This window comes from Pygocentrus nattereri, chromosome 10, assembly GCF_015220715.1.
Source record: "Pygocentrus nattereri isolate fPygNat1 chromosome 10, fPygNat1.pri, whole genome shotgun sequence".
Lineage (NCBI taxonomy): Eukaryota > Metazoa > Chordata > Actinopteri > Characiformes > Serrasalmidae > Pygocentrus > Pygocentrus nattereri.
The window spans coordinates 19,507,839-19,531,482 of NC_051220.1; the positions used below are offsets into that span (position 1 = coordinate 19,507,839).

At 37.7% G+C, this 23,644-nt stretch overlaps 1 protein-coding gene across 3 annotated transcripts in view; it reads right to left on the minus strand.

The window, feature by feature from the left end:
- The window catches only part of insyn2ab (inhibitory synaptic factor 2Ab), a 70,417-nt gene extending 52,259 nt beyond the window's left edge, over positions 1 to 18,158 (minus strand). For all 3 annotated transcript variants that reach the window (XM_017713427.2, XM_017713426.2, XM_017713429.2), the window contains exon 1: positions 17,542 to 18,158. The gene's annotated coding sequence lies outside the window, so the exon portion shown is untranslated. The remainder of the gene's footprint in view (positions 1 to 17,541) is intronic.
- Positions 18,159 to 23,644: the final 5,486 nt, after the last annotated feature.

Genomic DNA, 23,644 nt, shown 5'->3' on the forward strand with positions numbered 1-23,644 from the left:
GTGAATAATTAATTGATCATACATTTTCCTGGCCATTTGGATCTGTCTGGAAAAGGGCAAATTGTCTAGCGGTGCACAGATGCAGGAGGACTAGGCCATATGTATAAATTATTTTCTAAATCTCAATTATAAAACCAAATTCTTGCCTGCTTCTTATTAATGTTAATATTAACTACCAGTATGATTTGTTCTAAATGTCATCATGTTAATGAGTTTTGAAAGGAATGTGAGACATGTAACAGACTGCAAAAATAATCAAACAGATCTGAATTGCTGATTTGCCTATCATATCTAAGGGAATATTGTAACTGTTTAGTCTGTTTCCCTGCCTCATGAAAAAAATTGTTGGTGACACACTTCAGCAATGGCAGGTGTAAACTGAGTCAGTTTTTTTGTTTGTTTGTTTTTTTCGGTTTTTTTTATTTGAATGAGTTTGGGTGTGACAGCTCCACAAGCACAAAAGCCAAGGCCCAACATTGTTTAACTTGGTGTAACAAGGTAACTTGGACCTTGGAGAATCACTGAATCACTGAAGTATTATGACGGTGGTTTTCAATCCCACATTTTTTACTTTTCTCTGCTCTAACCCACTCAAATGTCACGACTGGCCCCTCCCAGTCCTGTACATGTGCTTTGAGTTTTGGATCTTCCATGTGCGTTTGTTTTGGTTCAGCCCCCTTGTTTGTTGACTTCGCCCCTGATTGTTTTCATCTGTCCCTCGTTATCCCTGTTTTATAAGCCCTGTGTTTGCCTCTTGTCTTTGTTTGATTTGTTTGCTTTGTTCGAGGTGTTTGATCGTGCTGTTCGTTTGATGTGTTGTTTGTTGGTTGGTTGTATCTATTGTATTCTCGTGTTGGGTTCATTGTTTGAGGTTTTGTGTCATTTATCATGTCTGACTATCGTTCTATCCGTGTTGGCTCTTTGACCCTGAACCGTTTTGACCGTTTGGATTTGCCCATGAATAAAAAGCATTATCTCAGCATATGCGTCTGCCTCCTCACTCTCCGTCACATCAAAACAGCTTGTGAACGGCAGGTTTATTAGCTGATGAGTAGAATCAACTTTTATTGATTTCATCAGGATATTTAATGCTCAAGGAAGAAAATAAGCAATATTTTTATATATAGTTTATATAAAATACACAGAACCACTAAACAGTTACCTGCCTATTCATAGAACAGTTGTCCTTATTTTTACTATTTATCACATTTTAGAATAATACTGAAGAAGATATCAATGAAGTACTGTGTAAAAGTCAGGAGCCACCCTTGATTTAACTTCCAGTCAAAGTGTCCATCAGGTTATTTATCTGTCAGTGCCAGGAAAATAGAAAAACTAAATTCACAAAATTAATTACAATATTAACTTTTTTAGCATTTTGTCTTTATTACAGCTTCTGTTGTTTTCAGGAGACTTTCAGTTTTTCAAAGAAATCTGCAGAGATATTTGTCACACCACCAAAATTTAGTCTTAAAAGTTTTGAAAGGTTGCATGATTCAAGTACTCTCAGACACATTCACTGATTAGGTCTGGGGTAGTCAGTCTATTGTGCTGCAATCACTAGCAGCTTATTTGTTCGAATTGTAAAATTATTCTTTTTAATTATTATTATTATTCTATTTTCTTTTCTCAGTAATGGCTTCTTGACAGCTGCACATCCTTTCAGACCCACAGTGTTAAGTTGTCTTCTCACAGTGGAAGAATGAACAGAAACACCTGTGGACTTTTTCAGATTTAAAGCAAGAGTGGAGCTTAATTGGAGTTTTAGTGGTTTATCAGGTCTCGCACTATTGTTAGTGCCATTTTCTCTATATTTTTAAATGTTTTTTGTAGTGGAAACTCTGCTGTTATTCTTTGAATATGTCCTTCCTTATTCAATATTTGTAGATATATGAAAAATGAATGACGTACCACAGCCATGGTCTCTAACTTTTGCACTGTATTGTGTGCTGAAACTTTGCTGTTGTTGGGGGGGCATTTCAAAATTTAATTTATATATTTTTTGCATTTTTCCACCTTGTTTTGTCTTGTCTGTTACCCTCTTGTTTGTCTAATTTCATTTTAATTGTACAAATTTTAACTGAATCTCTGTGTAGTACAATTACTAGGGAAAGCCACAAAACAGGTCTAGAAACTGAAATTATCATAAGTAAATATTCCAATTAGTGTTTTAAAAATGGGGAATGTCTTTACATTTTCAAACAGGTACAAACACAAAGCTGCCAATGTTCTGGCCAACAGTGGAACAATAGTCTGACTTGGCTGAGGTCTCAATATTTCATGCATCCTGGTTTCCAAGACAAGCATTTGTAGTCAAAGAAAGCTCTTGTGTACTAACACTCGCTTTACAAGCAACAATGAATTAATATAGCTCTCTTTTTAACTTACTAGTCTATTTGCTGACAAATAAATTATGTATATGTATATGAAACAGCTTACAGTTGACTGTTCATAAATATGTGATGACGCTAAACTGATAATCAGTGATCAGCCATTCAATTCTCTGGTAAAAAAAAAAAAAGTTGAAACTAAAGAAATGAAGGTAACATCAGAGCAGAATACACCGACTCACAGACAGCTAAAGAGCTAATTCAACATATGGAATAGTGCCTTCGGGCATAGATGTAGAATCAGACTCATTACTGTCACTACTTTCTTCTAGAAGGTGGCTTTAGCATCTGTCTTAGGTGATCTGATCACAAGTGGACAGCAGGATGTATAGCCATTTATTTAAAAATTATAATCGATAACCACATCAGTGTATCTATGACTGACAGCAGAAGGAACCTAAACAACCTACCAAGATTGTATAGTAATCATGGAATTGAACAATCAGTCTATGAAACTTTCATGATTGTTTTCTTCTCTTGGACTTGTGAGGCGTCTTTGAATGTGGTATTGGAATAAAATATATGTAAAGATAAGTGAGTAATAGTGAGCAATGTACTAAAAGTCAGTAACAATGTGCGTAACTACTCCACTGGATGCCACTCACATTTACTTTGTTAGTCTTGTGCAGCTGCATTTGTCTCTGCTGTGATGAACTTTGGTGGTCCTTTGATGTTGGAGATGCACAGAGATACTCTAGCATTCAGACTCCAAAATGTATGTGGCCTTATTCATATCTGCTGAATATCTGCGAAGGTAGTTGGAGTGATTGGGTCAAACTGGATCCTGTTCACACCTGAACTTATAGCTGTCCATTTGTCAGATCATGCATAATGTAGGTTAATGCTAAGTGTAAATGGAGCCAAAGGTTCTATGTGTCTAATACAAATAAAATACAAATTTTCTTGACCATAACTTTGCTATCAGATTAACTAGCGCACTGTTGGCTCTCTGGGTGAAAATACCTCTCTATAAAGATGACTGCGGCAAGATAAAATGGGCAGCACAGCTGAAGCTTACTTTATATCAACCAAAAACAACTGCCACAGTTAAAAAGCAGCATTTGAACACAATAACAACACTTTTATAAATGTTGACCTGCTTGCTCACCTGAGAAACATGAAAATCCAGTTGGCTTCCAGTTTTGTAAATCATGCAAATTCCTCTCTAATTTGTGTCCACACTCTTAAAAATAAAATTATTCTTGACTTGGATTAGGCCTGTCACATACATAACTGTCAATAAAGATGGCATTTAATTTCCCCAGTTGTTATATTTCATAATTATGTTTTTTTTTTTTCGTTTCCACAAACAGAATATGATTTGCCTGCTTTTTCAACAGTATGGTTGAGGTAAATATATGAAAATAGTGCTAAAAAGACATTTGAAGACACATCACAGGTCTTATGAAAGCAAAAGTTCTGTCTTCTGACAGGTGCTGTAACACCTTTAGAGAGCAGCAGTGAGTAATGTTTGTTTGTTTATTTGAGCTTGAGCTGTTTCTGTAGTCATCTGCAGCCAGTAAGCAAGAAATCAATTGGCCACTTCAGGCTTGTATGTATGCAGTGAACAGTATTAAATTCATAACTGCAATTATTTATATGGCAATTTTTTTTCATATGCTGACACCAATATTAAACTGTACAAAGGCTGACACCAGCCTTCAAATGAGCTGGTTTTAACTAAGCATCTACATGTAAACTCATACTACGTAAACACATTATCCCACAGGAAGAAATACACAGCTAACAACACATCAAGGCTATTTCAGGTTAGATTTGTTACATGAGTGGATTGAATTAATTTTTTTGTCCTACTGATGTCTGATTCAGTATTTTCTGCTGATACTGGACACTTGATATAGATTATTCTATCTCTGATTTAGAATATATTATATTATGTGGAGGTTCTTTGAACTTGAAAAAGATTTTTACACATACATCTATTTCAATTAACCATCCATTATCAGGTTCTTTAGGTAACCAGAAGTGATTCTTCTATGGCATGCAAGAAAGCTAAACTTATCTAAATAAGCATGTTTAGATTTAAATGAACACTGAATTGTAGATGATTGTGTAGACACATTTTTCCCTTACAACCACTACACCTCCACGAAATGGAGATTTCTATTGAGCCATAGTAGAGTTATCAATATATTTTGATATCTTAAGCTTGGTTCACCACTGAATATCAGCGGGGGCGATGTCTGTATGACTCAATTACCGAGAGCATGACTGGCCATCTTTTCAGGCATCAGATTTAGGTGTCTGAATTTCAGTATGCAAGCCGATCTGAGTTGACAGTGATACACATATCCTCAGCACGTCATTGAACTGTCCTGTCTCTTGATACAATCAGTCCTAGTTTGCCTCTTAAAATAGTGAGCGGACTGCTGTCAATTGGCTAAGCTGCTGAAAATATGAAAGGATATATTCATGTACTGGCCGCAGTGCATGCGAAATGTGATATGGCAGCTTCTGTGCATTTACAGATGAAATCTCATCATGCGATCGTACACCATACATCCAGTGACAAGCCAGTAGTCAGAGCTGTGACAGAATTGAGTGCAGATGATGACTTAGTGTAAGGCATACCCAAGGCTCCTAATTGTATTTGCAGTCTCACGTACCTCTCGTTTGCTAATACCATCTGCCTGTTACAAACAGATGGCAATGCCTGATTGATTCATTGATTTGATCATTCAATTACCGTCACACATGTGGCTCACCTGTAAAGTGGGCAAATTGTGGAGAAATTTCACTGATATTCAGTATAATTTCAAGAAGATTGTGAGTACAAAACATTTTATATATCGCAGTTGTCGAAACAAAACCTTGTATCTCCATTTTGACATTTTTCAGTTTTTGATATAATTTGAAAATACCTTTTGTTTTTTATATCATTTGTAAATTGCATGATGAATGGACCAAAAGAAATGGCCCAAAATGATTTGGAAAAATGTCTGGTTCCATTAACTCACATTAAAAGTAAAGCACATTTTTTCCTTCTCCTGTAAAAACCATTTTGGAGATACAAGGTTTTGTTCTGACAACAGCAATATACTATATATACATACTCTACAATTTAATTTAGTCCAAGGAAACAACAAAGGTTTCTGTACTTGTCATCACTATAAATAAATATATGCTCCCATTAATGTTTCACTTTAAAGCTGCAATGTGTAAATTTTGAGGAGTTTGGAGACCTTACTGGTTGCAATTTGTAATTGCATGCAATGTGCGGAAGAAAATTTGATAGTTATTTGTTCCATGGACAAGTGGATGAATCTCATGATTTGCGAGCACATGAAAGAGTATTCAAAGAGACCTCAGTCAAAACTTCATGAAGGACGAATTATCTGTTGTTGTCTTCATAGCTTCATCAGTATAATGTTGATTTTGCATTTCAGACCTAAACACTGAGACGGGCCTTCTTTTGAACGTGTGTGACGTTAATATGTAAAACATGAAGAGGTCTGAAAACTCCTATGAAATCCCACACGTGCCTCTGACTTTGGAATCATTTCAGGCTTTAAGTTAAGTGATACTTTTTTTAATCCCACAACCGGGGAAATTCCACCTCCGCATTTAACCCATCCGTGAAGTGAAACACCACATACACACTAGTGAACACACACACTAGGGGGCAGTGAGCACACTTCCCCGGAGCAGTGGGCAGCCCTATCTACGTTAGGTGTCTTGCTCAAGGACACCTCAGTCATGGACTGTCGGTGCTGGGGATTAAACCGGCAATGTTCTGATCACAGGGCCGGTTCCCTAACCTCCAGCCCACAACTGCCGCCCCAGTTACAGGATGACTCACAACAGTGCATGCACACCAGAGTTTACAATGTTTTTTCCCTCATAACTCAGTAATGCCACATTTAAATTCTAACAAAAAAATCTTAATCATATAATTTGACAGACTCTTAAGCCGTCATCTAGTCTTCCTGTTTCAATGGGATATAAATATGTGGTGACTGTGGTTAAATACCCTTAGTGTTTCATCAACATGAACATTAGAAAACACAAATTAAATGAATTAAATTTATGTTAACCTTCATAAATCAGGCAATGGCTAAAAAGATAGCCCAAAAAGCCCCCCCCCCAAAAGTCAGCATACTTTTCTCTCTTAATTTGTGTTTTCTAATCTTCATGTTGATAAAAGACTGAAGGTATTTGACCACTATCACCACATATTTATAACCCAGTGAAACAAAAGACATAGATGACTGCTCAAGAGTTTGTAAAAGTTCAGAAATTATAGCTGTACTATGACTACATTTTTTTTGGTAAAATCTAAAGAAGTGGTATTACTGAGTTATGTAGAAAGCCAACATGGTAAAACCCAGTGTGCACATGCTACTGCAAGTCATCCTGTAAAGCTGAAAGGCCAGTAAAAGTCTGCATCTGAATAGTTTGTCTATTTTTTGTAATTGTAGGCCTGGTGACCATTAAAACAATCGGAGCTGTAGTGAACCTACAGAAGGATGTTTAGAGAGGACGAACACTGTCCAAAGATCAGGGTAAACACAATTAAGAAAATTATTCAGAACGCAGACCAGGACACAGCCTTTTCTTTCATCTAACCACAAACAAAAGTGCCTGGTGTTCACAAGACTCTACTGGAACTTTGACCAGAACCAGGTTCTGTGGTCATGAGATGAGAATAGAAGTTTTAGGTAATACTCAAGTTGAAATTTTAAACAGAAAGGAAAAGAAAAGTATGCCCTCTGAACCTATATGCCATCATGGATATGAAGTAAGACAAGAAAATAGATGAAAATATGGCTTCATCTGCCAAAAAGGCTACAGTTGTGTTGTGGTTGGATTATTTCTTTTTTTAAGTAGAGAGTGATCCAGATTGTAACCAAGTTCACACAAAAATGGTTCAGTGACCACAGAACCAAACTTTTGACATGGGCATACTAATTCCCTGGTCTAAAATACTTCGAAAACCTGTGGAGAGGTCAAAAGCACAGAGACCAAAAGAGAGGGCCTAGGACCTTGGAAGATCTTGAGGCATTCTGTATTTAGAACTGCTCAGATTCCATGCTCTGTATTCTCCAATCTCATTAAGCATCATAGGAGAAGACTCATTGCCTTTCTTATGGCAAAGGGAGACTGCATAAAGTTCTAAATGCAGGGGTGTGAATAATTGTGACACAACACATTTCTGGGTTTTACATGTAAAACAATCATCAGTGCTATATTCTGAGTAACACCACCATAAAAAGATAAAATGTTTTCCATTATGCATACATATCACTGCTGTCAAAACAAAACCTTGTATTTCTGATAAAAACATTATTTAATGGAAGATAATGTAACCAGATTTTTTCTAAGTAAATTTAGACCATTTCTGTTGGTCTGTTTGTCATGAAATTTTTACACACTTCAAAGAATAACTGTACTTTTTGAATGTGTCACGATTGCCCCCTCACAGTCCTGTCCATGTGTTCATGTTTTAACACAGGTGTTCTTTGTTTTGGTTCTGTAGTCCTGCCCCCTTGTTTAGTGACTCTGCCCCTGATTGTTCCCACCTGTGTTTCCACCTGTGTCTTGTGATCCCTTGTTGGTCCTGTTGTATTTAAGCCTGGTGTTTGCCCTTTTGTCTTTGCTGGTCTTTGTTGTTTGTATGTTTTGAGTATGCTGATTGTTTGATGTGTATGCTTGTTTGGTTCAGTATTTTGGATTTCCATGTTCTTTGTCATGTCTGTCCCTCCTGCTATCCACATTGGCCATTTGAACCTGGACTTTCTTGACCATGATTTTGGATTTGCCCATTATAAATCTTGCTTGTCTCTGCACTTGTGTCCGCCTCAACATCGCTCCCCACCGTTACAGAATGCAAGAAAGTAAAAACTGACAAAAATTCTGTATTGTTTGGTTTGTGTAACAACATCCGTGCTATTACTGAAGTTGGTAATGTAACATGACTGTAAAGACAGTAATGCTGAATCAGATTACTGAATGACACAACAGTAAAAGAATTTACAAAAGCCAACAGCGCTGTAGCCAGTAATTTGCAGGTGTGATAATAAATGGTTCTCTCTGGACATTTTGCATGGAACTTCCATGCTTTCAATAAAAAAATATATATAATGATAGTCTTGTTGGAAGAAACCTTTACACCACTGAGTCACTGATTGAATGTGATAGTGGCTGAAAGCTATTCTATTTTTAAAATGATCTTGAGGCCTTTCTTTGATAATATGAGGGAACAGAGTACTCCAGCAGTAGAATTATAAATATTCATTCATCACATTTTATCTATTTTAAATAAATTAAAATGGTGAGCATTTTTGTTGTTATAGCATTATTGTAAGCGCTATTAATTATCATTTCACAGATGTTTTATAATAAGAAACACACCTTGTGTTCATCTAGCAAAGACAAGAATGCCATTTGCATAGACCCAGCCAGATGTATTATGTATGTTATGGTGTCCGTGCTGAAGGAATCCACTTTTTTTTTTTTAATTTCTGCGTATTCAGTCATTAAGATGTAATCAAAGAGAGGTTTGATGAGAAATGGTTCATTAGAGAGAGACTTAACAACACCTCAGTGTCATTGCTGAACTGAGAATAGTCCACTAACCAAAAATATCCAGTCAACAGCATCCTGTGTGCATTGTCCTGTGACCACTGATGAAGGACTACAGGATGATCAGCTCATACTGTACACCAAGAGATGAGCTATTGTCTCTGGCTTTACATCTACAGGGTGGATCAACAACGCAGGTCCACCTAATAGAGTGGACAGTGAGTGGACACAGTATTTAAAAACTCCAGCAGCATGGACGTGCTGGTACGAGTGGATCAGACACATACATTTTATGCTAAAATTTTATCTCCAAAATTTCATACCGCAAAGTCTGAGCCATCAGGCCGCGTATTTGTAACCACTGTGCAATAGTTTTCTGTGAGGGAGCATATAGAGTCAATAATGTTTTGGATGTCTGGTTCTTATCACCACTACTGTGAACATTGTGACTCGCTAAAATAGAGCATTCCACATCAAACCACTCTGAATGACACTGTTTACATCTTAACCATTTAATTATACAGAAATGTTAAAAAAAATGGTGGAATTCCCTTTTAAGACAAACAGATTCATTCTTTGGTGGTTTGGATGTGTACATAAACTAATATATTATTGTACTTCTAATCTAATAACTTTGACAATCAATATAAGATGTGCAGTTCCACACATAACTAGATATCTTGTAGTAAATACAAATATTGCCTTATACCAATATTATAAGCTTTAGAATATAATATATGCAGTCAAAGCTCTCGCAGCAGGTTACAATCATGTAATAATTCCTTCGGATCAGTAATGTTTCAGATTGTTGCCCTTTCGTACTCTCCAGCATGAAACTGTTATAACAGTATGACTGTATAACAATCATAAAGATAATAAATTATTAAATTTATTTAAATGTTCTCAATGTAGCTTGATACAATACAAATCTCTCTCTCTCTCTCTCTCTCTCTCTCTCTCTCTCTCTCTCTCTCTGCGCTGTTATTCAGAGGTCTCTCTGCGACCCTGGTGATTTGGCCACAGTCATCCCCGGGATTATGAATAATGCTTTGAATCTAAAATTGCAAAAGTAATCCTCTTAAATCTCCTTGTGTACTTTAGCAGACCATGTTGTCCGTTCGAACAGGCTAGCAGTTCCTCATAAAAATTAAGCATACTTTAGCGTCTACAGCTGAGTGTCCATTACTGTAACAGTACTGTACTCTTTTTAGATGTTTTCCTTTTCCAGCAATAAAGATATGGATGTCCCGATCCAGTGACGGACACAGCAGAACTGACTTTTGGCCTGTGTGTTATTTCTCCTTGAAAACACTTTGTATAAATGCATTTTTTATTCAGTTCATTTAACAGTTTTTTTTTCCTCTCAGTGTCTCTTAGAGGTTGGTGTGCATATGGGGAGCTTAGTCGATTTGTCTTCTCAAACCTCGGTATATTATCAATATAAGCATTTAAACACAGGTTTCACAGAAATGTAATTGCATGGATAAATAATGTTTTAAGTTTTAATGTGTTTCTGGTACAGACTCGTCTAAATTAGTACTGTCATCTAATTGGTACTGATCTACTAGTTTTTAAACTACTTGAGAAATCAACATTTTAAACAAAGCCCAGATAATAAAAAATGAAGTTGTCTACACAATAACAAACCATGAATAGGCTCTAAATATACAGTTGTATTTACCCTCAGTCATTTTACATGTTTTTTGGTTTTCTAAGTTAAAATAAGTGAAATCATTCTCTATAGAGGACACCTTAAATATGCCATTTTTTCTGAAAAAGGCTGCACAGAAGTATTTCTTGCCACATTTAGGGAAAATGACACTTAAAATCTACAGTGTGCCATACCTTTTGCAATGGCCACATTTAATGTTTTCCCCTAATACGTTAAATTTAGCAAAAGCATGGTAATTATGCATGAAAATGTGCAGATGTGCCCACTTTTTAAAGGATGTGCTCTTATTAACAATTAGAAAATAAATAAAAAAACTCTAATTTGACCAGGAAGGCCCAATGTAACTGTCTTACCTGAAAAAGCTCAACTAGGAAGCCTTAAAAAAGACATAAGATAAATACAGTTATGCATCAATGACATGACATGCTTTTTTGTGTCCAGTTATCCTCACCCAAAAAAATGAATTCAAACATGTTATATGTTAAATTATTCAGCAATACCTCTTTTATGTAGAACAATTTTCATTGCATGTTGTTTCTTTTTGCCTCACAATGTCTAAAAATATCAGGTGGTGCAACCGTCGAACCATATGGCACAACTGTCTAAGCGTTGGCCCTATTGGAGATAGTGAGTTCGATCCCTGGTGATGCTACAGCCATCCGTAGCCGGGAGTCCAAGAGAGCACAATTGGTGTCGCTTTCTCTGGGTGGGTAGAGTGGCCCCCCCCTTCTCCCCCCATCACTCAACGCAATACTAGTCAGTGCAAGTGTCTGTTAGCTGACATAACAGATCTGGCGGTTGACGCTTTCCTCCAAGCTCGTTCGGATGTCCCGTGACGTTGTGTGAGCGGTGGTTGGTTTACAGGTCTCGGAGGAAGCTTGTGCTAGCCTTCACTCTCCTAGCATTGGTAGTATTGTATGACTGGGGGAGTCCTAAGTAGCGGGTGGAATTGTAAACGAATAAATCTGGGGAATTTTTTTAAATTATATATATATAAAAAGGAACATTCCTTTTTTTATTGCATTCATTGCAGTAGAGTGCTGGTTTGGTCTTGAGCTGCTCTTGTCATAACATACTGAAATGTCACATTTAATTCCTTCTTTTGAAAAAGAGCTTGTCATTGTTCTAATATACAATAACACTCATTCACCAACTGTTTTTAAGAAGAAATTTCTTGTAAAACCCACTTACCCAGTTTTAATCTGTTTGGACAGAGCTGCACGGCAGACCTTCTGACTGCTGTTGTAGGAGTACAGAGGAGAAAAAGACTTGCTCAAGCAGGATTTCAGACTATCAGGTTTAACTAGCTCTGTATTTAAAACAGCCCCTTCTTCCACCAGCAAATTCAGTGTTTGGTGAATCCCACCTGAGTGTGGACAGCAGGTTTAACTTGTAATCCAAAAAAAGTGGAGTAAGGGACATGTTGAGACTCTAATTACATGTTTGATTTGATTTTACAAGCAGTTTTCACTTTTAATATTTTTCAATTTACAATGGATTTTACAAACTGAGTTCACACATGTGAATTACATGACGTTTTAGTAGTAAAAATTAATGTAAAGTAAAAACAACTTTTACTAGTCAATATTTAATAATATTTAATATGATATTTCTATTATATTTTATATAATAATCACTTTAATAAATAAATAATTACTAGTTGAAATTTAATTACATTTTCATGTGTGTAAATTGAATTCCTGAGATCAAGAAAGAATAGGAAATAAAAGCTCAAACAGATTGCCATAGTAATTAGAATGGCAGCATGTCAACTGAATTTTAAATTCTAATAAAAAATTATTACTTTAATTATGATGAATTGGAAAAGGTACAATTCCTTCATATAATACAATACAATATATATATATATATACATTTTTAAATATATTTCCTATAACTTTCAACTTTTTGAAGCATCTTTATCAAAAGATTTACTGTTAATTCCCTTTTCCACTTAAAAGCCGTAGCTCTATAAGAATTTTGGCTTTATTTGTTTCTTTATTTTTTGTTTCTTTTGGCAGTCGGCAGGGGCTTCACTTGGAAGGTCTTTAATATGTATAACCTCATTTACATGTGGATTTTGATTAGCCACCATAATAACTTTATGAGTAGGTCTTATATTGTGTGATGCAGTGCTTTGGGGACAAGCTGGCCCCAAAGAATTTTAGTCTGTGGGTGGAATCTTAGTTTAGCCTCACCCCTGCAATTTAGTGCAGGAAGTGAGGCTGCCCCTTGTGGCCACATGGTGAGCAATTTTATTCCATTGTTCCCATGTGTCCCACAATCTGAAAATCAGTGTGTAACATTTAAGAATGGACACTCCTGAAACTCACATTTTCGTCTTGTACTGAAAAATGTTATCATTTTAATGTGTGTACATGTGTTCAAAGCAGTGTTTGCTCATCGTGAGCTGCCTAGAGCTTTTGAGTTTACATTTGGTAAAGTTTCAGTAGTGTCATGATTGTTTTGTAGTGACAAAATTGAATATTCCATCATTTGTCAAAATAATAATAAACAGAATTAAGAAATAGGATCACTCAGAACAAAATTATTTCACTCTAAAGTCCAAGTCATTTAAAAGTCCAAAATGTTTTAACTCTGATTTTGAACCAGATTCATGGAATGATCCATATACATCCATGCAACTGTAGCACAGCTCTGTTAACTAATAGATACTGTCAGTATATTTGAGATAAAAAAGGAAAACTTTTGCAGTATTTCTGATCAATATCATCAAAAGCATGTTCTAAATGACTCTATTAAAATCCAAAAATACTAAAACACGCTTTGGAAGCTTTACTTACTATCATCAAAAGCATGTTTCAATTTCCCTCTACAAAATCTTCAGAGGAGAAAGCGCAGCATACCTGTTTGTAAAGACTAAGCTTCAAGGGCAGTGCTGACAGATTCAGTTCCACAGTCCCGTCTCACTCCATTAGTCATAATGTATCTAATCCCCTCTCTGATTTATCTTTCTCTGAATAATCCCAGGCTGCAGGTGGCCAGCGATAGCTGATCTCTCCTTCTCCTCTGCGCTGGACTCAGTGTTGACAGCGCTACAGCCCTAAACCTTCCACTAGCCAAAGTTTAATGATTTTTCAAGCTAGCGCAGCATTGGGTTTCTTCCACATGGTTGCCCAGACTCAAAATCCCACGCAAGGACACTGCAGTTAAGTGCAAAGTGAAGTTGCTGAAAAGTTGGCTCCGTGCGAACTCTCTAACCTTCACTGTTTACCCAACATCTACAGGGTTTTGTTCAAGAATTTTGTGAAAATGTTGAATATTTAATATGAATTTGTACATTTTGAAGATTTAAAAACATGTCCTAATCAAGATGTTGATGTAAATATTTTGGACAAGTGCATTTCTCAGACAGAAGGCAAGTTTTAAAACAGCAGATCAGCCACAATCCTCCACTAATACATTAGTCATTTACAGAATTGCTGTGATGGTTGTTGATTTCACTAAAAATAAAGGTGCCAAAAGGGCTTATTCAAGCACTGTCACAGAAGAACCAGTTTTGGTTCCTTAAAGAACTTTTCAATTGATATTTCTTTAGAGAGCTATGTTTGTACAACCTTGAAAAAGAGGGTTCTTCAAAGATTCTTTAGTAAAGCAATGATTTTGTATAGAAAAATAAAACATGAAAACTTTGAATGCTTAAATTCTGTGTATGCCTAAAATGGCTCTACTCAATGATGGAAAATCCATTGTGTGGTTCTTTATAGAACCATTTAAAATTGTTCTTAAAAAAAGGTGGTGTCACAAAGGATTTTTGAGCAATGCCATAGAAGAACCATCTCTGGTTCCTTAAAGAGCCATGTTTGAAAGAGATTTGGGGGGTTGTGGACTATGTGGGTTTCCTGGGTTTAAAGAAGCCTCACATTCATTTGGTTCCAGTTGGTTCTATACCAGTTCTATACCAATTTAAGGGTTCTTCCTAGAACCTCTGTTATGTGAAGGTTGGAAAAAAATGTAAAAAGAAAATTCTGTACAGTCACACATCTCATTTAGAAAAATGCTTTTTCTAAAGACTGTCTTTTGAAAGGTTCTTAAAAGAACCAAAAAAAGGTTGCAAAAAAGGATGCATCACACGGTTCTATAAGTGATGCCAAAAAAAGAATTACTTTAGGTTCCCTAAAGACCCATATTTGAAAGACATTTATGGGTTCTGGGATATGTGGGTTTCTTGGGTTTAGAGAACTGCACATAATATAAAGGTTCTATACCAATTTAAGGGTTCTTCCTAGAACTGTAACATTATGTGAAGGTTCATTAAACTTACAAAAGGTTCTATACATCACACATCTCATTTACAGAAATGGTTCTCCATAGAACCATCTCTTGAAAGATTCTTTTGAAACCAAAATGGTTCTTATGTGGCTTCACAAAGAACCCTTTTTGTCACTTTTTTTTTAAAGAATGCAAAAAAGGTGCTACCTAGGCTTCTGTAAGTGATGCCATAGAAGAACCACTTTTGTTTATCTAAGGTTTATCTACATTTGAGAGGATTTGTGACTGTGAAAACCTTTTAAAGATTTATAGAACTTTCACATAATGTACAGATTCTATAAATATTTAAGGGGTCTTCCCAGAACCTTTACATTACGTGAACATTGCATTACATCTTTAAACCTAGAAAAGGTTCTTCACACTCACACCTCATTTATAAAAATGGTTCTCTAAAGAATGTAAAGGTTATTTAATCTCCATGAAGTGGCCCTTCTGTGGCACTGCACAAGGAACCTTTTCTGCCACCTTGAAGAATCTAGCCCTAAAAAAAGCTTCCATTATTGTTATGTCATAGAACCTTTTTTTTTGTACTACATAGACGTATATTTGCTAAGAGTGTAGAGGAATAGCCTTTTTATAGTTGAAAGAACCTCCACATGATGTAAAGGTTAAATTGGTGAAGTTGTACCCATTTCAGGGTTTCTCCAAGAACTGTAAATACAAGCAGAGAGTTAGGCCAGCCTGTAATACTGTGTTTGGATCATATGACATGTACAGATGAGGCTTGCCTGCTGGAGCCTCTAGCAGGTTCATATCTTCACTGCCTCGTGTGGTAGTTGTTCTTGTGCAGGCACTTAGAGCTGGATGAATGAGGTTTCACGCACCACTCACATTTTCCCCTGCTGTATAGAGATCAGCTGACCTTGTTTTCTGCCTCCAGCTGCTAGCTTCACATGAAGGTGCTCTTCGTGACATTGGATTAGCTGCCTTATTGGCAAAAACTGTTTCAAAGTGAGAAGGAACACAGTGGGATCAAATGGCTGCTATTAAAACTGCCCTGCACGGATGGATGGGAATGAAAAAGGCAGGGCTAATCCCGCTAACAAGCTGAAGTACAGAATCAGACGAGAGGTGTGGGATCCTGCTTTGTATGTGGGACGTACAGAGACCAGTGGTTAATTCCTTGCAAGACAGAGAGAATGAGAAGAAAATGCCTGAGTGTTTTGCCTTCTCTGCTGGGTCTGCCTTGCTCCCTCTTTAAAGAGCTAATATGTGGAAACTAAGCTGCCCTTTGTAAATTCATCGTTTTTCTGATGTCATAAAACCCAGTATGAGTTATATTCATATGGCAGATATATACATAGTTATTGTAATGCACTTAAAGGAAAACAGCATTTAAAGCCATTAAAATGGGAGAAAGAAATATAACAGTCTTCTGTCACGATGCAAAAAGGCAGGACAGAAAGCGTGCGACATAGACAGAAAGGGAGAGATGGAATACAACCTGACTCGGCATGTTGTCAGGCCAGGGGCTGACATCTCAAAGGTGTGTCAAGGGGGGGAAAGACAGAAAACGACATTTAGATGTGGCCTCTTTGATGGCTGGAGTAGAAAGAGAGGAAACCGGCAACATATGAATGCAGAGAACAAGAGACAGATAGAGTGTGAGAGAGATGAAATGCTTATGGAGAAGGAGAAATAGAGGTGAGTTCAATCTCAAGGTGGAGAGGGAGATGAAAAGTAATATGGTGTTTCTCTCACTGATGAGTGGGAGAGCGAGTGAGTTATTTTCTGAGGAAAGAATGTCTCATAGCATGGCGCTCTCGTTCTCTCACACAGAGAGGGGATCATCACACGGGCAGACTGTGACAAGGAGGAAATTTCTCTCTCAGCCTCACAAATCTGTAGCACTACAGTTTTTTCCCCAGTATGGCAGCCGTTCCTCACTGACCCCTTAGCTGACCCCATTGACTCCAGAAGCTGCTAAATTCAGCAACTTTTTTCCAGTTTCTTTTTTAAATGTTGTTCCGAAGAGATGTTTGAGGTTGTTTTTGTTTTCTACACCTGAGGTCTTTGAAGATGCTGCTCACACAGTGTGTGCGAGAACGCAGCCCGCTGGACTACAAGACGAAGGCAATGTGTGACCAAAATGAGACGAAGCATGATTTTGCATGACATGACCTGTGAATTCTCGTTAGATGCGCTTGAAGATCACAGATAAAAAAAAAAGATGCTTGGTTAGGGAATGCAATTTCATTTCTTGATTTCTCAAATCTGACTGGGTCTGCACTGCATTTTTGTGGCTTTGATATAAAAACAGTGTCATTGCAGGGAACTGGAAACCTTCAGGCACTTCAAATAACTGATTGAAGCACGATGTTAACAGAAAGCCTGGCCACCGTCTGCTTTGCCCATAGCCGAGCCTCTCTGATCACCCAAAGGTCAAGAAGTGGCGTGAAATATTGGCTTACGGTGGAGCAGCAACTGAAGCATGATTCACCTCTGTCTCTCTCTCTCTCTCTCTCTCTCTCTCTCTCAACAAAAGACCAACTCGCCGAGCCCCGGCGCAGTAAATAACCGCTGGCCAACTAGATCCCAGATCGAGCAGTTAAGCGCTGTCTGGAGAGCAGCTTTCTCTCCAGCTTTTCCCTCTCCAGCGCGTGACGTGGGAATGAAAGAGAGAAGGCGAAAGAGGAGACTCACCCTGAGAGGAGCAGCGTGAGCCTCGCGTGGCGCTGGGACATTGCCGTTTGCTGTAGCGGATCACTCTGGGGAGGCGCGTCGAGCCCAGCCATGCGCTTTCTAACCGGCTTTGCAGCAGATGATGAAGGAGGTGCTCCTTGGCTTGGCTCGGCTGGAGTGGCTCACGCGCAGACGCACACGCTCACGCAAGCCCTGGGAGAGCGCGTGTCAAGGTGTTGCACATCCACGGCGTTTGGAAGTGTTAGGAAAAAGAACCCCCCACCCTCCCTCCCCTCTAAAGGAGCTTGAAAGGAGCGCTCAAATTCCGGAAGGGTCCAGAAGGGTATCCCTGTCCACCTCACACGGAGGGACTCTCACATCACGCACGCACGCACGCGGATGTGAGGAGGATCGCTTATCTCCCGCTGCTGCAGTCCCCGCGCACTTGTGAGCGCGTGCACGCGCGTGAGAGGTAGGGTAGGAGTGAGGGCGAAGATGTGGACAGGAGAGGTAGAGTTGGGAAAGAGAAGGAGGGAGAAGAGGAGTGTTCAAGGGGGAGGAGAAGAGCGAATGAGAGAGAGAGGAGAGGACACACGCCGTTTTGGGGAAGTCCAGCGTCATTCTAGCGGGCGCGCGCTCACTGATCTGATCTGAGCTTGCAGCGAGAGGGCTTATATAATCAGAGGGAAAGGGGAGGAGAAATGATTTTGCGTGTGTGTACGTGTGGGTGTTTGTTTTCATGCACTTTTAGGACAGACGTGTCCACAAAAATACAAAAGCAGGGGTCGCCTACAGCAGGACCAACTCAGTGGTCCTGACTTTGTGAAGTGGGGGTCCGTAGGCCTGGTGGAAATGCTTCTGTTTTGCATTCCTTTTTAATTTAACACATTGTTCCCCATTACAAATAATCTTACCAACAAAACAATCTGGATGAAAGGTAGAATCTCTGAATGTGTGCATGAACTTCAGATGATGCGTTAATGACAGTGTTGGCTCAAGCTGGACCGGACTCCGTAGGTTTGTACAAAAGCTTCTGGTCAGTACATCAGATCCACCTGAGAGCCATCTGAACATGTTTAAAATGTAGACGTTTGTGTTTGTCTGAATAGTGACCAAGACATTTCAGACAGAACATCAAATGTTCCCTCTTCCTTTTTGTCATAATGTTTACATTTTTCAATGTTAGAAAACTTTGTTTATTTCTAAGTTTGAGTGTGATCCGATTTTCAATGTGGTCTCAGACTTCACTGTACATGTTTCATTTTCTTCTGAAAGAGTAAAACGAATTATTTTGGGATATATGGGGTGCATGATTATTTTTATGAATAGGTATACTTTAGATATGGTGTATCAGTATCAGATGGTATCAGTGTCGGGCTGATGCCGCCAGAAAATGCTGATCCAATCCTTTGACAAATCTAGACTGAAATAGCACTCACTCATATTGTGATGGGATGTTATTATCTGTGTATTTTTAACACTTTTTACTTCTGATTTTAGTCTTTCTACTTTTAGATCCTAGATCCTAGATATAGTCAGACATTTTGCTTCTTTACTTTAGAGCTGCAGCTACAAGGCTAACATTGCTAACAAACACTAGAACTCAGTAGTCACCCAAATAGCCCAACCTGTTTCTGTCTCTGATTCTCTCTCAGTCCACTCAGAATGACTTTAAACTATTAAAAATGAAAAGAAGTGCAGGTGGCCACTTTATACACCAGTGGATACCAGTTCTGGTGTTGTCTGAAGTGACTGCTTGTAGGGATGAACTTTTGCTCATTTTTATAGTTCACAGAAACTCATGCTGTGGCCTAAACCACATCAACAAGAATGTGCATCTTTAATTAATGCAGTTTGAGCCGGCTGAGAGAAGTTTTTATGTATTTTACCAAAATGTTTCGAGCTATTTGTGTGGCTATTAAGCTCTAGTGTTTATTAGCAATGTTAGCATTGTAGCTCCAGCTTTAAACTAAAGAAGCAAATTTGAACTCAAAACATGTCTTAGCTGAAAAAGAAGTATCAGTTCAGTAAGTCTCAAGGTTATGAATTAGAAAAGAAAAACTACATGATATATAATGTATAATGCCAGCTGTAGTAGCTTATTATTATTATTATTATTATTATTATTGTTATTATTATTATTATTAATATTATGTAGTTATACAAGTTACACATTTACTGTAGGGGAGTGCCAGGCACAAAGTAATACAATATAAAATGAATTATGGGTAAATTTAATTTAGTTAAACAGGTTCCAGTTGAAAGTGCTTTTAGTCATGTTCTTGTATTCCCAAAGTTATCTACACATTTTCATGGTAATTGGGCAGATATTTCTTGTGATTCGCCATTAACACTCTTTCATACAATAAAAGTCCATTTTCAGCACACATATTTTTCAATTACTGAGGTGTGTGTATAAGTCACAGAACCCCCACAAAACTCATATTATTTTAATTGCCCTCTTAATGGCTGTAAACGTAAACATTGAGTTCAGATCCTCTCATATAAATTTAACACGTCTTTATTCACAAATTTGTCAAAACATAGATGTCATAAAACATGTAAATAAAACAGATTGCAGCTGTATTATACTTATATTTGATCAAAATAAATCTGCTATGTTTGACAGCCTCTTTTCATCAAATGCTATTTTTTTAATGAATATATTTTATGTATGTCTGTTGGAAAGATTAAACGGCATAGAACTGGATTAATTGTGTTTGTACCAGTTTAGCAGAATTTTGAGAGACATGTTCAAATGCTTTTGAAATTGTTCGATTTATAAATGTTTTGGAGCAAAGAAGAAGAGAAAACTCTTCATACCATTTTCCCAGACATCCTTTGCACAGTAGTGAATACATGCATGTAATATAAAGGTACACTGTGTATACAAAGAATTGCAGACACCTGCTCATCCAGTGTTTCTTTTAAAATCAAGGGTATTTCTGGGTGTTTGGCATTGGGCCTGGGGACCTTAGGCTCATTGACGGCTGCTCCAGAGTCCCACATTCTTCCGTTTACTAAAGGGTCCCAAAGACACTGGGGCCCACAAAGATTCCATCTTTATTTATTTAATTTGTATGCAATTTAGGCTTCCTGAATGATTCTTAATCAATCTGCTTTATTCATTAAACTATAATTAATGACTTGTTCTAGATACAGTGCCAGCAGCTATGCATCCTGCAACCCTCCAGTGGGCCCCTTTGTGTAAATGTGGGGTTTAACCCAGTCACTGTCTGAAAGAACCACAATTTCATTTTTAATTCAGGTGAAGATGCTGCCAAAACACAGGCTTTTATAACTGCCAGGAAAAATAAATAAAGAGGAACAGTAAAACAAGGAAGACAGTAGGCTGTATCACAACGTTTTTTAGAGATGAAGGTGGGTTATGACGGAATACCTTGCTGTTAATAAAAGGACACCTATGCTAAAGCAACCACAGCTTTCAGAAGGAGCTGTGCAAACCATCCCCCCATTTTCTACTGCAGATTTACAGTCTTCACATAAGTCAATAGTGCAAAATACCACCCTCTGCTTTGTGGCCAGCATGTGTTGTTATCTGAAATGTAAAAGTTAATCTTGAAATTGAAGGCAAATTAGTGGTGTTATTCAAATTAGTGGTCTTATTCAAATTAGCCGTCTTATTCAAATTAGTGGTCTTATTCCATGACTGAATTTCCTGATCTGTAGTTGATGTTATACAGCAGGGGTCTTTAATTAAAATTCAGTGGGGCCAGTTAGCGAAAATATCTGGAACATCTTAATGCCTAACCTGCATCATGATTCAGTGCCATATCCTGTATACTGAAGTAGCTTAGACGGTATAGCAACTTATGTAGTCAACAACTGAATGTCAAATCAAATAAAGTACAATTCATTCGTCAGTTTTCTCTTTCTAGAGCACGCCATTTAACTTTCCTCTGGCTCACTTTCTTCTCCGACTGCTGTTTCTCATTTCGTCCCTCCCCGTGTGTGCGTCACTCACCCAAGTCTCAGTGCTCATTGTAATGCACAGATCTGATTGGATGAGTAGCGTCACATGTAATATTTACAATCCATGCGATTGGTCTGTGAGTCTCCCAGGCCACTAAACTGGTACAGTACAGGCTAGATAAGTTACACCGATGACTATAGGACCACCCTATCGAAATTAATTAATTCTACAGTTTATCGGTTATAGGTCCAGATGCACATAGGACAGCATTTTGGTCCGGATTTGGACCACGGTCCTCCTATTAGTGACCCCTGTCATATAGGATGGTTTTTGTGTCTGCCCTGGTCTCGTTTAGGTCATCCTCACTCTAGCAAAATATCTCCTGGTATTTGAGGGTCTCACATTGACTTTGATGATCTACAGCACTCGCCTTTGGCTTGTGCCTGCGACCAAATCACAGCTGTGATGTTATTTTGTGATAACACACTCCCTCTCGTGCTCTGTTGCTTAAATAATAATGATATGCTAAGTCATTGAGTCATGAGATACTAAGTTGGAATTATGAGATAGCAAGTCGTAGTTATGATATAGCAATTAATAATTATAGGATATTACATCAAAATGATGAGAAATGTTCTCTAAGTTTTGAGATTTCATTATTACAAAACAGGAAGTCATAATTATGAGATGAAAGTCATTATAATGAGATACAAATTATGAGATATTCAGTAATAATTTCGAGATGCTACGGCAAATTCAGATAGTAAGCCATTATTAAAGGACACATTCTAAATGGCTATATGTTTTTTTCAGTGATGGAAACTTTTGAGAAATGAAATAATATTATACAGTATATTAATATGTAGGTATCTTGCTAATATTCATATTCACAGTATGATACTTAGCTTAGGTACATCATGCCCCACAAAATCTTTGATGTGTATTTTTCAGATTTTTGTTTATTTTAATACTATGATTTTTTTAAAGTGTGTAGTTATTGTTATTTTATATTCAGAGTCATGCATTTTCTTGTAATTATGTCATAGATCAAACCTCAAAAAGTCACACACACTCTCTTTCCCTGTGGTAGATACAAGATGAAATCTGTTCACAGCAGTAGCGCCAACAGACACACACAGCCCATCACTGCTGAATGGCTGATGAACAGTGTGTTGCTGAAGTGGTTAGCAGAGCATCAGAAACATGTGAAAAATAAAAAAAAAGCAATTAGTTACACACACATAAGTGCATTTGAGAAATATAGGCATAGTTTGCTTTGCTGGCTAGTTGACTTCAATTGGTACCAGTTAAAGTTAGTAGCCATTTCTCAATCCAGTTGTTTGGCCTTCTGGCTCACTAGCTAGTCATGACTTTTGATAGCATAGCTTCCTATTTAATGTTGGAGAAGGAGAGCTGTTTGAATCTTATGGCATTGATCAGTCTCACCTGTAATCATCCTATGCCTTGTGTTTGAAAATACAGCATATTGGCAGGATCTTTTCATCTGTGGCTTTATTATCTGTTCTCTAATTAAATTTGGATTGTGCATATAGTCAGTTTATGTGCAAATATAAGTTGTTTTTTTTCCTGGGGAAGAACCCCCATGTGCCCCCTCCCAGAAATTTGGCTTTTGTAGCTGTAACAAAATGAATAGTATAGCATGATAACATGGCCACACCTCAATGTTGTGGAAAATTTGAGTGGGCCCAAAAGTCCTGCTGCTGCCTCTGCCTTAAATTAGGTTTATGTACTTTTTAAAACTCTGTTCTCTGTTCATATTGCTCTTATGGTATTGTTTTGCTGTTGACTAGAGGAGGTTGGGTTGCCTTTTTGAGTCTTCTTTTGCTCAAAGTTTCTTCCTCTTGCTCTTAGGGAGTTTTACCTTGCCACTGTCACCATTGGCTCATGGGAAGCTTGGACCAGGATTTTTCTGTAAAGCTGCTTTGTGACAATGCCTGTTGTAAACAGCGTTATATAAATAAACCTTGACATGACTTTTGGACACAGTGTATGTTTAACCTGATATCCTGACAAGGTACATAAACAAACCTCTCTGCATGTGTGTGTGTGTGTGTGTGTGTGTGTGTGTGTGTGTGTGTGTGTGTGTGTGAGCGCTGGGAATTCAATTGCTTGTGTTCTCTATCGTCTGATTGATTGTGGCTTATTATAAGATAACACGTATTATAGAGG